Source organism: Lathamus discolor, chromosome 5 (genome assembly GCF_037157495.1).
Source record: "Lathamus discolor isolate bLatDis1 chromosome 5, bLatDis1.hap1, whole genome shotgun sequence".
Lineage (NCBI taxonomy): Eukaryota > Metazoa > Chordata > Aves > Psittaciformes > Psittacidae > Lathamus > Lathamus discolor.
In genome coordinates, this window is record NC_088888.1 from 53,074,655 (window position 1) to 53,089,868 (window position 15,214).

Below are 15,214 nucleotides of genomic sequence, written 5' to 3' on the forward strand. Positions count from 1 at the left end.
GAAATGTGGGCTTTTTTAAATAAACAATATCTATGCTTGTAAAAGCCCTAATGCAGCTGCACTTTATGCTGCTACAGCCACCTACATTCCAGAACAGGTACTAAATGTTACATGTACTCTTATACTGATAATATTTACCTACACTGGGGTCTTTTTCTTTACCCATCCTAGAAGAGTCCAGCTGGCAAAATTAACTTGCAAAGGCCCTAGTGAGAAAGCTTCTTTTCCATAATTCTTCTGATTTTTTGGGGAAGCGCTCCAAAATCAGGTATTGTTGACAAGTGCCCAGATTGAACTGTGTCTTTCTGAACTTGAAGGGGAGAGGGAGCTGACACCTCATAATCCTCTCATTTCAGTGGAAGCATGGGATGAGGGGACACGAATAGTATGGAAATTCTGGCAGAGTTTCACATTGCTGTTCCCTTCTCCAGCCTTTTTTTTTTTTTACCTCCAAAAAAGGGTGGTGTAAATTTTTTACCATATTGCTGTTTCATAAAAGACTTGTGTAGTACAAAGAATGATGTTGAAATAAATCAAATGGTGATCTAAGCAAAAAATGCGAACAGGATGCAGAATAAGAAAATATTTGGTTGTCCTATAGCTATCCACAATAAACAAACAAACAAACAAAACCAAAACACAAGGAAAAAGCAATTTAAATATTACAAATGTTTTATGAATCAAAATCCCAGAAAGCAAACAATTCCCTCATAAATTTATTTGTTTATTCCTCAGCAGACAATTTAGAAGCCCAAACAGACTGGTGGACCTTCCAGCCCCAGCTGCACTAGGCTAGCAGAAAAGCAAGGTTGCTGAAGTCCTGGTTGGAGTCACCCTGGTGCCTGTCTCTCCTGCAGGGGCAAGAGTAAAGGAGCCCGAGTGTTGTAGCTGATGTTGAGTTCACAGGACAAGAACTCAGGGCTAGTCCCAGGAAAATCAGTACAGGCTTAGTTTCTGACTCCAGTGGAGTCAACATTTTGCTTTGTGTGCTCTAGCTATAGAAAAGCTGCTGTATTCTAGTCCTGTCATTTATAGTACCAGTTTCTAAAGCTTTTTCAGCCTTTGATGAAATAAAGCTACCGTTTTCACAAGCACTGATGGCCCCAGCTGTGGAAATCTGATAATTTCTTGTCCTAAAAAGCGGCCATTTACCATATAATTTATCAACTTGTCTTTTATCTATTTATCAATATTTATCATCTCTGTCTCCATAAGAATAGAACGTAACACAATTTATGGTAATGTCAATTAGGCAATTAAAATTATTTTTTTTGATTGCCCAGAGACAAGAGCTCGTCATTGCATGTCTGCATGCACAGGAAACGAGAGAGAAAAACGTCTGGGCAACATTTGAAGCTTGCTTGTTTGTGGCCTGTTGTGCTGTTTTTGCCATGCTTCTGACTTGACTGTCAGTGTGTAGCTTGTCCTCCTAAATCCAGATTATATGTGACAGCACAGAGATGCAAACCACAACGTAATTTTCTTATGACTACTACTTAGAATCATAGAATCATAGAATAGTTAGGGTTGGAAAGGACCTCAAGATCATCTAGTTCCAACCCCCCTGCCATGGGCAGGGACACCTCACACTAAACCATCCCACACAAGGCTTCATCCAACCTGGCCTTGAACACTGCCAGGGATGGAGCACTCACAACCTCCCTGGGCAACCCATTCCAGTGTCTCACCACCCTAACAGGAAAGAATTTCCTCCTTATAGCCAATCTAAACTTCCCCTGTTTACGTTTTAACCCGTTACCCCTTGTCCTGTCACTACAGTCCCTGACGAAGAGTCCCTCCCCAGCATCCCTATAGGCCCCCTTCAGGTACTGGAAGGCTGCTATGAGGTCTCCACGCAGCCTTCTCTTCTCCAGGCTGAAAAGCCCCAACTTCCTCAGCCTGTCTTCATACGGGAGCTGCTCCAGTCCCCTGATCATCCTCGTGGCCCTCCTCTGGACTTGTTCCAGCAGTTCCATGTCCTTTTTATGTTGAGGACACCAGAACTGCACACAATACTCCAGGTGAGGTCTCACGAGAGCAGAGCAGAGGGGCGGGATCACCTCCTTCGACCTGTTGGTCACGCTGCTTTTGATGCAGCCCAGGATACGGTTGGCTTTCTGGGCTGCGAGTGCACACTGAAGCCGGCTCATGTTCATTTTCTCATCGACCAGCACCCCCAAGACTTTCTCTGCAGGGCCGCTCTGAATCTCTTCTTTGCCCAGTCTGTAGCTGTGCCTGGGATTGCTCTGACCCAGGTGTAGGACCTTGCACTTCTCGTGGTTGAACTTCATAAGTTTGGCATCAGCCCACCTCACAAGTGTGTCAAGGTCCCTCTGGATGTCACCCCTTCCCTCCAGCGTATCAACCAGACCACACAGCTTGGTGTCATCAGCAAACTTGCTGAGGGCGCACTCAATCCCACTGTCCATGTCAGCGACAAAGATGTTAAATAAGACCGGTCCCAACACCGATCCCTGAGGGACACCACTCGTTACTGGTCTATAGCCAGACATCGAGCCATTGACCACAACTCTTTGTGTGCTGCCATCCAGCCAGTTCTTTATCCACCGAGTGGTCCATCTATCAAATTGATATTTCTCCAATTTAGAGAGAAGGATGTCGTGTGGGACAGTGTCAAACGCTTTGCACAAGTCCAGGTAGATGACATCAACTGCTTTACCCTTATCCAACAATTCTGTAGCCCCATCGTAGAAGGCCACCAAATTGGTCAGGCAGGATTTCCCCTTAGTGAAGCCATGCTGGCTGTCACCAAGCACCTTGTTGTTTTTCATGTGCCTTAGCATGCCTTCCAGGAGAATGTGCTTCAAGATTTTGCCAGGCACAGAGGTGAGACTGACTGGTCTGTAATTCCCCGGGTCTTCCATTTTCCCCTTCTTGAAAATGGGGGTTATATTTCCCTTTTTCCAGTTGTTGGGAACTTCACCTGACTGCCATGATTTTTCAAACATGATGGCCAGTGGCTTAGCAACTTCATTTGCCAGCTCCTTCAGGACCCACAGATGAATTCCATCAGGTCCCATGGACTTGTGCGCATTCAGATTTTGAAGATGGTCTCGAACCAGATCCTATCCTACAGTGGGCCCATGGTCTTCATTCTCACAGTCCCTGCGTCTGCCTTCTAAGAACTGGGTGGTGCAGTCAGAGCCTTTGCCAGTGAAGACCGAGGCGAAGAAGTCATTCAGAACCTCAGCCTTCTCCAAATCCTGTGTAGCCAGTTCTCCCGAGAGCTTCCTCAGGGGGCCTATTTTGTCCCTAGTCTGTTTTTTGTTTGCTATGTACCTGTAGAATCCCTTCCTGTTATCCTTAATGTCCCTGGCTAGGTTTAATTGTAACTGGGCCTTAGCCTTCCTAACCTGGTCCCTAGCTTCCCAGACAACATCCCTGTACTCTACCCAGGCCACCTGTCCTTGCTTCCATTTTTTATAAGCCTCTTTTTTCCTTTGAATTTTCCTCAGCAGCTCCTTATCCATCCAAGGAGGTCTCCTGGCCCTTCTGCCGCACTTCCTTCTAGTTGGGATGCAGCACTCCTGAGCTTGCAGCAGGTGATCCTTGAATATCAACCAACAGTCTTGGGCCCCCCTGCCCTCCAGGGCTCTATCCCATAGAACCTTACTAAGCAGGTTCCTGAAGAGGCCAAAGTCTGCTCTTTTGAAGTCCAGGGCAGTGAGCTTGCTGCACGCTCTTATCACTGTCCGGGGGATCTCAAATTCGACCATCTCATGATCGCTGCATCCAAGGCTGCCCTGGAGTACCACATTCTCAACAAGCCCTTCCCTGTTGGGGAGCACAAGGTCAAGCATGGCACCTCTCCGTGTCGGCTCCTCTATTACTTGATTACCTCTAACCAGCTAAGCTAACAGAAATGTGATTTTATGATATTTGTCAATATCAGTGTTATAGTTCTGGGAAAATTGTAGACTCCCCTGGAGCAGAGGTACATGTGTGTATCTGAAGCTTTTGTACACCCTCCGGCAGGTGATGGAAATTTCTATAGATGATAATCCCCACATGTACTTCTGTAAGATGTTCTAAAACAAAGCTAAATTAAATAGGTGCTAAATGCCCTCAAGAGCAGCAGAGCTCATGGTTTCCGAAGTCTGGTTTTTGTAATATTTTCTACCAACTTTCATCGTCATGCACACTCACATGCAAGATGAGTCTCTTCTCCATGAAAATTTGTGAAATACCTTAAACTACTCAAAGTCCTTCTTATATTTTAGTTTTAAAGATGGTAGAAAGTTAGTTTGGAAAAATCAGGTAAAACCAAAATTTTATGCAGGCTACTTCCTATACTGGTATTGTTAAAATTCATGGTTACTGACAGAGATTATACTCTGTCTGGAAACAACGTGCCCCTTCAGAAATGTTATAATTCATTAATGCAAAATGTGGTCTGTAGCTCTTTGCCTCTGTAGTCTCTCATATATACAAGTTCATAGTATGTGAAGTAATAGAATGCTTTCTTTTATGGTCAAGGAAGGATAGAAAAAAGAAGCTGACGATTCCTTCATATTTTAGATAATTTGTCCCATTACAAGAGATGGATGGACTCATGTAGATTCCGAGATGGAAATACTAGTGACCAGTTTATACTGCCTTCTGGCAATTTGGTTTTGAAGTTAGTAAAAGTACATTAAAATGTATAAGGGGTGGTGGTCCCGGATCCTACGAATTGCTTTCTGTCCCTGAGGAAAATGCATGCTTCCACTGATGGAAGTTAGTAGCAACATTTCCATTCATTTTCAGGTGGCAAAATATAACCCTCCCCTGATTTGAGAGCACTAGCCAAGGGCTGCAGATGGCTTCTCATCAAAGACCACAACCCTCCGATGCAGCACCATGTTGTAACTGCTCACTCGGAGCCCTGCTTCTGCGTGGCAGCCTTATGGCTCCAGCCATTCCCTGGGTGCTCTTCCCTCCTGGTGGGCATATGTGTGCATCCTCCTCTGCAAAGCCACCCCAGTTCCTGGCCTGTTTTGTGCTATGCACTCTAGTTCTGACTTTCTTCATAGCCATATTAATTTCTCCCATTGGAGCTTCCATTGCATTTGATAGATGGAAATTCCAGGAGACTTGATCATAGATGCCCTCATAATATTTATGTTATGTATATGTTTGTTTACATTTATTTATGTACATTTACATTGCTTTTCCCCATAGGCATGCTAATTTTAAAAATACTTCAGCTTCTCTCTCTTTTTTCATTTTCTTCCTGGACATATGGTGAACAGCATTGTACATAGCGTGAGTTACAAAATAATAAGATACTATATTAAATCAAAGTAAATCTAACCCCTATAACATAAATACCCTTTTTTGGGGGTGAATATCTTCCAAGTGAACTGCAAACATTATGTTTTTCCTGCAGAAGCTGCACAGATGATATCCTGATGTAAGCAAACTTTCAAGTTTAGCCTTCTGTAACACCAGCTATTGCTTCCAAAATGCACAGCAGTGCTAGTATATTCTTGCCTTGTATTTCGGCAGCTTTGTCTGAACTTTGCTGTGCAAAACTGTCTATCACAATTTCTCTGCAGTCAGAGATGAGCAAATTATCTGCAACAAGTGATTTATTAAATTTAGTCATCTGTGACTGTCACAAATGTACCCTTTGAGGACTGAGGTCTTAGAGGCTACAAATCTGATGACTGCTTTAAAATTATTTGTAACTAATGTGTGTGGCTATGCATCAGTCTAGAATTACTCATGAACTAAGTACCTAGCAATATAGTACAGCTATAATAGTGCTCTGAGTTTTTATTATGCTCATTGTATGACTGGCATCTTTTTGGCTTTCTCATTGGCTGCTTTCAATCATAAAGAAACAAATTAAACCACAAGTATTTCTTGTACAAGTTTTTACACAAGCATTCATATTAATTTTCCTTATAGCTGTTAATGATATTTCTGAAACTATAGTCAAGATTTCACATGTGGTTGAAGTATGGTGCCCTTCTTTTGGATTTTAGTTGAATTTCTGGAAAATGCATTTCTGAGTTGATATGAAACATTTTTTTAAATTAATGTTGAATTCAGAAGATTGTTTCAATTCTAAACAGAAAAAAATAATACTGACAGCTTGAAATACTCCATATTAAGGGTGGCTGAATTTGATTGCTTTGTGTAAAATGTGAGAGAAGGAAACATATTTCTAAGATTTGTTCGGGATGAAAGAGAATGATACAAAATGAATATTTCTGTTAGTAAGAAAGAGCTAAGAATATTTTGCTTTGTTTAACTTGAAGTTTTACTGGATGATCTTCAGTTTCAAAGCCCTTGCAGAGAAGTGGTTTCTTTTGTGTAGCCCATGACTCATGCAATTGTTCTTTCCTTTGTTCTGAAGCATTTCTTCTCAGTTCAAAGTGGCATTTCTGGATAGCTCTGGCTTGCTCAGTTAGGATTGTGTCACAGTTTTCATGAGCTTTTCTGACTCACTGAACTCAGAAGAAACTCTTCTCCTTCATGGCTGCTCTACATTTTACTTCACCAGATGTTTCAGTGGCACAAATTCAGCTGTGATCAAGTCTGCAGGCAACTGCAAAATTAGAAGGGTAATGAAGAGAAGAGCTCCCACTCCATGTGCAGACTGACTCGGTGAACACGTGTGAGACAGAGCAAGGTTTCAACTTCCTAGCCACATGTAGACTGAAAAAACTATCCCAGCCCCTACTCAAACCTGATCTAAAGCAGGGGTGGAGTAGCTGACACAAATTGTGATCCTGAGTGATGAATACACTCTGCCTTTTAAAGCAACAAATCATACATTTATTTTCAGGTGTGTTCTCATTTGCAATCACCATCTCCATCTCAATGAAACTTCAGCTGCTCAGTTCATCCGCTCAGTTATACCCCAAATGTTGAATATAACAGTCTACTTCCTGATTTAAAGGGGAAGAGGTGAAGTTGTGAGCTACAGGAGTATTCTCTGCTCCTGCTTTTCCAGTGGGTTTGGTGTTGGTTGAGATGTCCAAAAGGCAAACCAGGATTTCTGGCGCTTACATAACAGCACCCTCACAACAACAAATTGAATGCCCCTAGCACTCTGTATTATACCTCTTGTAAGAAATTTCAAAATGACCTTCCTAAATGTGCCTTGATGTGCAAACCGTTCAGCAAATCTGCTCAAAGTGTGTCATACACACATACGTTCAGTCAGTCACAGAAGATCTATAAGCTGTGAAAAAAACTAGTGTTTTCCACAATACCATGTTTGTGCCAGGAGAGTGTGATGTTGTACAAGGTCCTGGTTGCTTTAAACTTCAGGGCCCTCATAATTAAGGAAGATCAATTCAAACTGCAACAGATGCAGAGTTGACAAGGATGGTCATAAGGATGGAAGATATCTCCCTGAAAGAAAACCAAAAATACATAGCACGTTTAACCCAGAAAACCTCTTCTCGAAGAGTTATACAGCTGTCTTGTAAAATGGATTGAACAGGAACATGAGATATTATGCTTCAGAGTTTTTCTTTTATCTTTATTTCATTTTCATATGTTGGTAGAGTATATCTACCTATTCAATGAATGCATTTGGTGTGCATCACATCTAGGTGACACCCTGGGAGAAGGAAGAAAGATTGAGGCCATTATATTCAGAAAATACATTGACTTTTCCTAATTAGCAGCATCTTTGAAGTCATGGTTTATAAAACCAAAAGTATCAAAACTAGCTCAAGGGAAAAGGGGCATTCAGTCACCAGTGAAAATCCCTTGGTCCCTACCATTGATGCTGGCTTTCCAAAAGTAGCATAAAACATCAGTTGTTGTCTTAAGTTTTCCCCCAAAGTCCCATACCTCATGTGGAGGTACTGCAAAGTGTACTAGACTTCTCATATGTTCTCTGTGCTTGTGGATACAGAAATCCATGTCACTTTTCCCCTATTAAATCATGCACCAAAAGAAAGTAAACATAGTGGTGTAGTGGCAAGAAATGTGCTCTGTTTTTTGGGTACCTTTCAATGTAATTGACCATCTGGTGAATAATCCTCATAAACAGCTAGGTATTTACTAGCCCTGTTATATGGACAGGGAAAGGGAAGCTAGAATTGATACAAGGGTTTGTGCAAGGTCACACTACAAATAAATGTGGATAAATTGCCACTACTGGAACTGATATACCTCTGGGTAAAATTCAACAGCTGTCTGACCACAAGTGAAAACATAAAGCAGATGAGATGAGAACTTAAGCCCTCAACCTCCCCTGTGATTAATATAAGGTAAGCAGATGGGCTGTGATGGACAAGCACTGAATTTCTCCAGGGACTGCATTCAAGAAAAATCAAATTGGATAAACTAGAATAAATTCATGTGCTCATTAGACTTTGTACGGATAATCTCAAAATCACCATCCGTAATTACTGTTTCTCCTTTCGCAGCCATCGAATTAAGAATTACCAAAGCAGCCACCAGAGTGCACCAGACACATTTTAGAGCAACTTGCAAGGAAAGAGAGGAAAGTAAGAAGTGTCCCTCCCTCCCTCTTATTTTCTTCTTGTTATGGGAAAAAAAATCAGATGTTTAAATATGTATGTGGAGGGCAGTGAGGAAAAAGGTGAAAACTTTCAGAAAGCTGGGAGAGTGTCAGTTCTTTTACCTGTAGCGATGTCCTTGCAGTTGCTTCTGTGCCAGTCCTGTCAGGCTTGCTAAATTTCCTCACATATCAAACTGCCTCCTGATAGTATTGGACATATTTTTCCATTAAAAAATCCTATGAAAATTTGAATATAGGATACACATTACCTTGCAGGATCAGACCATAAGAAACATTCACAATATGCTGGATAGCAAATATGTTACTGGCTTTCTGTTTACATGTGTGTAGCTTCATCCCCATCTTTGATGTTCAGGGATATGCAAGCTGATCTGAAACACTTCCTACATACACCAGTACTGTACATGTCAGGATACTGACTACTCCATACAGGGCACACAGAATCATAGAATCATTTAGGTTGGAAAAGATCCTAAAGATCATTGAGTCCAAATGTTAACCCAGCACTACTAAGTCCACCCCTAAACCAAGTCCGTAAGTGCCGCATCTACACATCTTTTAAATACCTTCAGGGATGGTGACTCAACCACTTCCCTGGGCAGCCTCTTCCAGTACTTGACAACCATTTTGGTAAAGAAATTTTTCCTAATACCAAGTCTTAACCTCCCCTGGCACAATTTGAGGCCATTTCCTCTTGTCCTATTGCTTGTTACTTGGGAGAAGACATGGACACCCACCTTGCTACAACCTCCTTTCAGGTAGTTGTAGAGAGCGATAAGGTCTCCCCTCAGACAGAATGTTGAATCTTTATATTTTGAAGGGCAACATAAAAGCATCAAAGGTGGAGCTTATCTGACAGATGTGGACATCTGCATGTGATCTATTCAACTGTCATGTATGTTGAATGTAGGTCACATGAGTAGAACATAGTCAACTGTTCTAGTCAGTGGAAATAAATGGGCAGTTCTAGATTGTGATCCATTTTTATACCCTAAAGTGTAAGTCTAACATACGGCAGAGGATTTTACTCCCTAAAAGTGAATTTTTTTCACAGACTTTCAGTGTTGGATAAAATCATTTGCATGGGTGTAGATATCAAGAAATAAGTAACATATATAAGTAACATTATAAGTAACTTATAATATTCTATTTTATATTATTCCTAGCATTGGTTACTAGCAGCTGCAGGACACTATTCATGTATGTGGTTTTTTATGTAATGGAGTGTGACACTTAATAAGGGTTAGATTTCATCTTGCGATATACAAACAACTTCCCATTTCATGTCTTTTCTGGTTGCAAGGTGGAATCCTGGAAGTGGTACCATTTTATTTGAATGTGAATTAGGTGAGTGAACTGATGAGACATTTTCTGCTCCATATGAAGCCAGTCTGAACAAATTTTACAGTACGTAACGCTAGGGAAAGGACAAAATTCTCCTATGTTAAAAAAGATACTTCAGAAGTCCTGAAGTACAGTTGTACTTTTACTGCAGCACTGGCATTGGTTCCAGGGGGATCTCTGGACCTCAGCAGGAATAAATCCATCTACTGCCATTGAAGTCAGGCTGTGAATTTGAATTTGTAAGCCGACCTGTTCCTACTTCCTCAAGCCAGTGCTTCTCTGTGGATTGCATTTTTACCTGCTGATAATTGCCACATCATCAGGAGCATGGAATGTGAGAAATCATCCATCACCTATATAAAATATCCAGTCATGTATTTATACGAAGTATGAAAGTCAGTGTGACATATTTTTTTTTATTTGGGAAAACTTAAAAAAAAAATAAAAAATCGCTCTGCAGTGAAGAGTCAAAAGCATATGTTGAACACATGCATATTCAAACCCTGTAAAGCTGCAATGAAGGACGGTACTGCTAAGAAGTTCTCTTTTTAACAATTTCTTTGTAAAGACAGCTCTAAGCATGAGAACTGTGTGTGATCTGCTTGGCTCCAGCAACTGATTATATTGAGTGTAAAGGAACTGCATGACATCTTCATTTAAATATTTAAACTCTTTGAAAAAGTTGGATTCCGTGGCAAGATAGCCTGATTTTCTGACTGTGGGGAATGCTGCACAAGAAGCTGCACCGGCAAGCCTGAACAAGACCATGAACAACCTGACCCTCATCATCAGCTACAAACCATGGGAGTCAAGAGGAATCGAAGTTAAAACACGAAGGTAATCTCCAAGAACTGTAGATATTGAAACAAAGAAGTTACTAAAGACAAAGATGCAATGTTGTACCTGGGACTTTCCCAGGAGCTAATGAAAGTCTCCAATGTGGACTGAAGGGACAAAAGAATGTGTGTTCAAGGAAAATGGAAAGTAATAATGTAGCAGAAAGTGGTAACAGAAAAATGTGCTTGTAGGTCTGGGTACACGTAAGTTGTTCAAGCAAAGGCGCGTGGACAATAATGTGATTGGTTGAAAAGGCGCATGATCAGTAATGTCATTGGCTGGGAAAAGCGGATGATGTTGCGAAAAGTACTGAAAAGAAACTAACCGATACTAACAATTACTAACAGCTAGGCAAAGGACTATAAAAGCCTGTAAGCTCTCTCAATAAAGGATTTTGGTTGCACCACACCTGGAGTCCATGCCTCCATTGCCACATCTGACTTTTAATCTCTTTTCTCAATGATATCTCCTTTGTCACATAAACCTATATGCTTTGAATGGTGCATTCTTATTTAGTTGATTATGAACAACCTTACTTTCCAAATAAGCAAGTCCATACCTTGTTAAGAACATGAGCGTTAACCGCAAACTCAGCAATTACTGACTATGAATTGGTTTAGGCAGAAGATACATCAGTGAAAGACAGCAGTGATATTCATGTCAGTTCCCAGCAATAATACATCTGTATTATTGTTTAATCAGAATTGTTTATCTGGCCTCACTCTAAATTTGGAATAATTTTATCATAGAAAACTATGCTGGTGTTATGCTGTTGTAACAGAACAGAGTTTGATCCTATTAAGTTGTCAAACATAGTAAAGAAAAAAGTGTGCCTAGTGTTAAGCTCCTAAATCCACATCCACATTTGAAGCACATTATACTAAGGACAGATTTAAGTCAGGAATCACTATGTCTGGTGGTTTTATCAGCAATTTAATCACTACTCTCATTTATTAATATAATTTACTTCCTTCTAGCTAATTTTTCCAGCCTCCTTGTGATGTTGTACTTACAAAAGCTTTCTCACTCCCCAGTTGCCTGCTACAAACTTTCTGTGTTTCCCTATTCCTAAACTTCCCCTTCGTGATCAAGGCAGGTTCTTCCCCTTCTCCATTTGCAGTAAGATTTTCTTTGAGTAGTCCCTGGTGACACTGCACTGGCTACATCTTGTTTCTGCATTCTTCTTTTTACAGCGGCAGTGCAGCATGTTATTGTGTGCCTTAATTATGATGTGTTTTAAGACGCTTATCAAAGAAAAAGCAGTTCATATTTTTATTCTTAGAGCACTTAATATATATTTAGTTTGGGCAAAGGGCTTTGGAAAGCTCTCATTAAAACATGGAATGCTTTATACGTTTTTACTTTTCTTTGTGTTATTTTTAGCTGTTCTTTAAAGGCAGTTTTATAAGAAAGTGGGGTATTTGGCATGCAGCCAATTAGCTGAAGTTTCAGAAATGGCTTTACCTCTATAGTTTTCTTGGTTTAGTTTAAAAGGAAAAGGTTGGGTCCTTCAGAAAAGAATTTTGCATTTTGCATAGGCCATTTGACAATTAACGACAAGTGGCAAATTGGCACCAGCTAATAGATATAATTACATATGTTAATGGGATGTTTTCTCATCTCATGCTTAACATAGAATCACAGAATCATAGGGTTGGAAGGGACCTTAAAGCTCATCTAGTTTCAACCTCACTTGCACAGGCAGGGACACCTTCCACTAGACCAGGTTGCTCCAAACCCCGTCCAACCTGGCCTTGAATGCTGCCAGGCATGGGGCAGCCACAACTTCTCTAGGCAACTTGCGCCAGTGCCTCACCACCCTCATAGTGAAGGATTTCTTCCTAATAGCTAATCTACATTTATTCTCTTTCCGTTTAAAGCCATTATTCTCTCTGGTTTTATTGTAGACCCCCGTTATGGGTACTAGAAGGCTGCTATGCACTTCTAAAGTGAGCACTGAAACCAGACAAGCCTTGTTCATGTATTTATGTGAGAAGTTAGGCCAGCTTTTGCCTTTGAACACAGCCTGATTTGTAGAGAGAGTGCTGTACTTTTGCAGTGGGAGTACTCCAGGGAAATCTTTCCATGGTTCTAAATTTTGCAGTGGTTTTGTGTCCTTGGTTGTGTATGTGTGCCTGTGAGTGGGTACATGCAGCTAATTTACCCCTTTGTATTGCTCTTGGTGCATACTGCTAGTTAAGTTGCTGTAGCCATGTTACTAAGCAGGACTGTAGCTGTGCCTTCTCTTTTACCCACTCTCTTTGGAGACAGAGAACATCTGGGGAGGTGGGGCAGCACCAGCCTCTTTTCTATGTACTGTAAATATTAAAAAATTAAAAAAATCCACATAGTCCAAGATAGACCTGTTCTTTTTTCTTTATATGCAAAGCTTTTTTTTATATTTAAAAGTCGATTTTTAAATAAATTTTCTTAAAAAAAAAAAAAACAAACAACAACAATTAATGTGAAAGTTTTGATTAAAAAGAATACAAAAAAATATTTTAGCCAAAATACCATGGCTAGCTGCCTACAGATAAACTATCTTTCAGAAGCCATGGAAGAAACAGGGTTTATTAACTACCCCCAGTTCTTTATATGAACTTCAAACTAAGGCACCAGTTGAGCTTCAGTGGTATAAGAAGTGAAAAGGTTCCTCTGTAACGGTTAGTCTATTGAATGTCAGCCAAGTTTTCCTGTGCTTGTAATGTTGGGACTCTTCTCAAAATTCCATGGTGACATTACCTTTTTTAAAGAAATCGAGGATGTCCTGTTTGGCACTCTTTAGGAAGCCACCCTTTTAAGAAGAAAACCACTGGATTAATTTATCTGATTAAGTCAATGACAGCCAGTTATGTCTGGGTATGTGATAAACACATAAATGCATTGGCTTTCGCAAGTCATAGGTGTGGTTATGTGGATATAACTGTACAAGTTTACAATAACAGAAACAAAGCTTGCGAAAGACACAAGATTAGATAACGAGTTAAAAAGGGTCAGAACTCTTGAGCAAAATGGAGTTACATAGCAAAAGAATTTGTAAAGGTAAAAGAAAGAAGGGAGGGGCTTGATATAAGAAAAGCTAGTGCCTAGAAAACCTAGAGTTAAAGTACTTTTTAGCTTAACTTAGGTTGTAGAAAGAGAATAACGTTTATGTTGTAAGTCTGTGGAATGTAGTGGTCCCACTAAACATGAGTTAATTATTTCACACTAGTCTTCTAAAGTATCTTTAGTTTTAAAGAACAATGTTTGTGTTGTAAGTCTGTGGTGAGATAACAGGATTTACTGGCCCCACTAAACATGAATGAGTTATTTCACACCATCCTTCTACTTATCAGTTAGTTTAGAGACAGAGCCTCCCAAACATCTGCTACCTTGGGATACTCCTTGTCTGCCCTCCCTGCAATAAATTTTGCAGGAAGGTCACACTGTTTTAAATCTTTGCTAGGCATCAAAGGAATTATAGATATAGCTGGTTTCAGCTACTTGTGTGATTACTGGGGCGTCCAACTGTGCCAAAGGTGAAAAGTACCCTGTGAGGAAGACTGCTTACTTCATCTTGAAGACCCCTACTCACATGAGGAAGACTGCTTACTTCATCCTCAAGACCCCTGCCCACAATCACCGCAGAGCAGTGCGCAGACGCCAAGAGGAGGAGACTTAAGATAACAAGTTCTTGGAGCTAGTTATAATATTCCCCGCCTAAATGCAGAAATTATGAATATGTATGTAACTAATGTAATAGTGAAAGTATATAAACCTGTAACAAATACTAATCGCTTGCGCCTCTGCCTACAGTCACGCGCCCAGCGCTGTTGCTTTTGCTTTATTGACTTTGTCCCTCAATAAAACCTTGTTATCTTGTTTAGAGGAGTGAGTTCGTATTCTACAGGGTATAACCTGTGAACTCTGCAAAGTCACCAGCTGTAGGCATCAAGGACTCTGAAAAACGTGTGGTCCATTCTCACCTGCACACAGCTTTCCAATTCAGGTGTACAGGTTTAAATATGTGAAGGCTCAGAACTTGCGTGCTCCACAGCACAGTACTGAACTTTTCACATGCAAGCAAAGCAGTGGCATGATTTCTTTACAAATAATTTTAAAAGGAAAAATGAAATGCAATGGAAGCTGTGATCATATTGAAGTAGATCCATTCACTTCTGGCACAAAGTGATTATAATTCAGACAAATCATACATTTCTGTGAATGCAGACAAAAATTATGAACCTGAATAATGTATATACATTTACAGGTTATGTTACAGTTGTGGAAAAAAAACCCCACAGGTTTGAATTCTGTGTTACAGACCCATGCCGACCAATTCAAAACTAATGCCAAGGCAGTAACTCCCATCTCACCAGAGTTTGTGTGGAAGCAGAGCAGGCTGACCCTGCCAAAAAAGCCAACCCAATGCTGCTCGGCTCCAGCTGGCACTGGTTGATGAAGCCTGACCTTGGAGCTAATGGTAGCTGGTTTAAGGCCCAGCAGCTCTGAAGCAGCCCAGTCCCCTGGTGTCCTGGCCTG

General features: G+C 40.7%; 1 protein-coding gene across 1 annotated transcript in view; it reads left to right on the forward strand.

Moving 5' to 3' along the window:
* The window catches only part of ARHGAP18 (Rho GTPase activating protein 18), a 100,256-nt gene that overhangs the window by 15,378 nt on the left and 69,664 nt on the right, over window positions 1-15,214 (forward strand). The gene's annotated exons all lie outside the window — the stretch shown is intronic.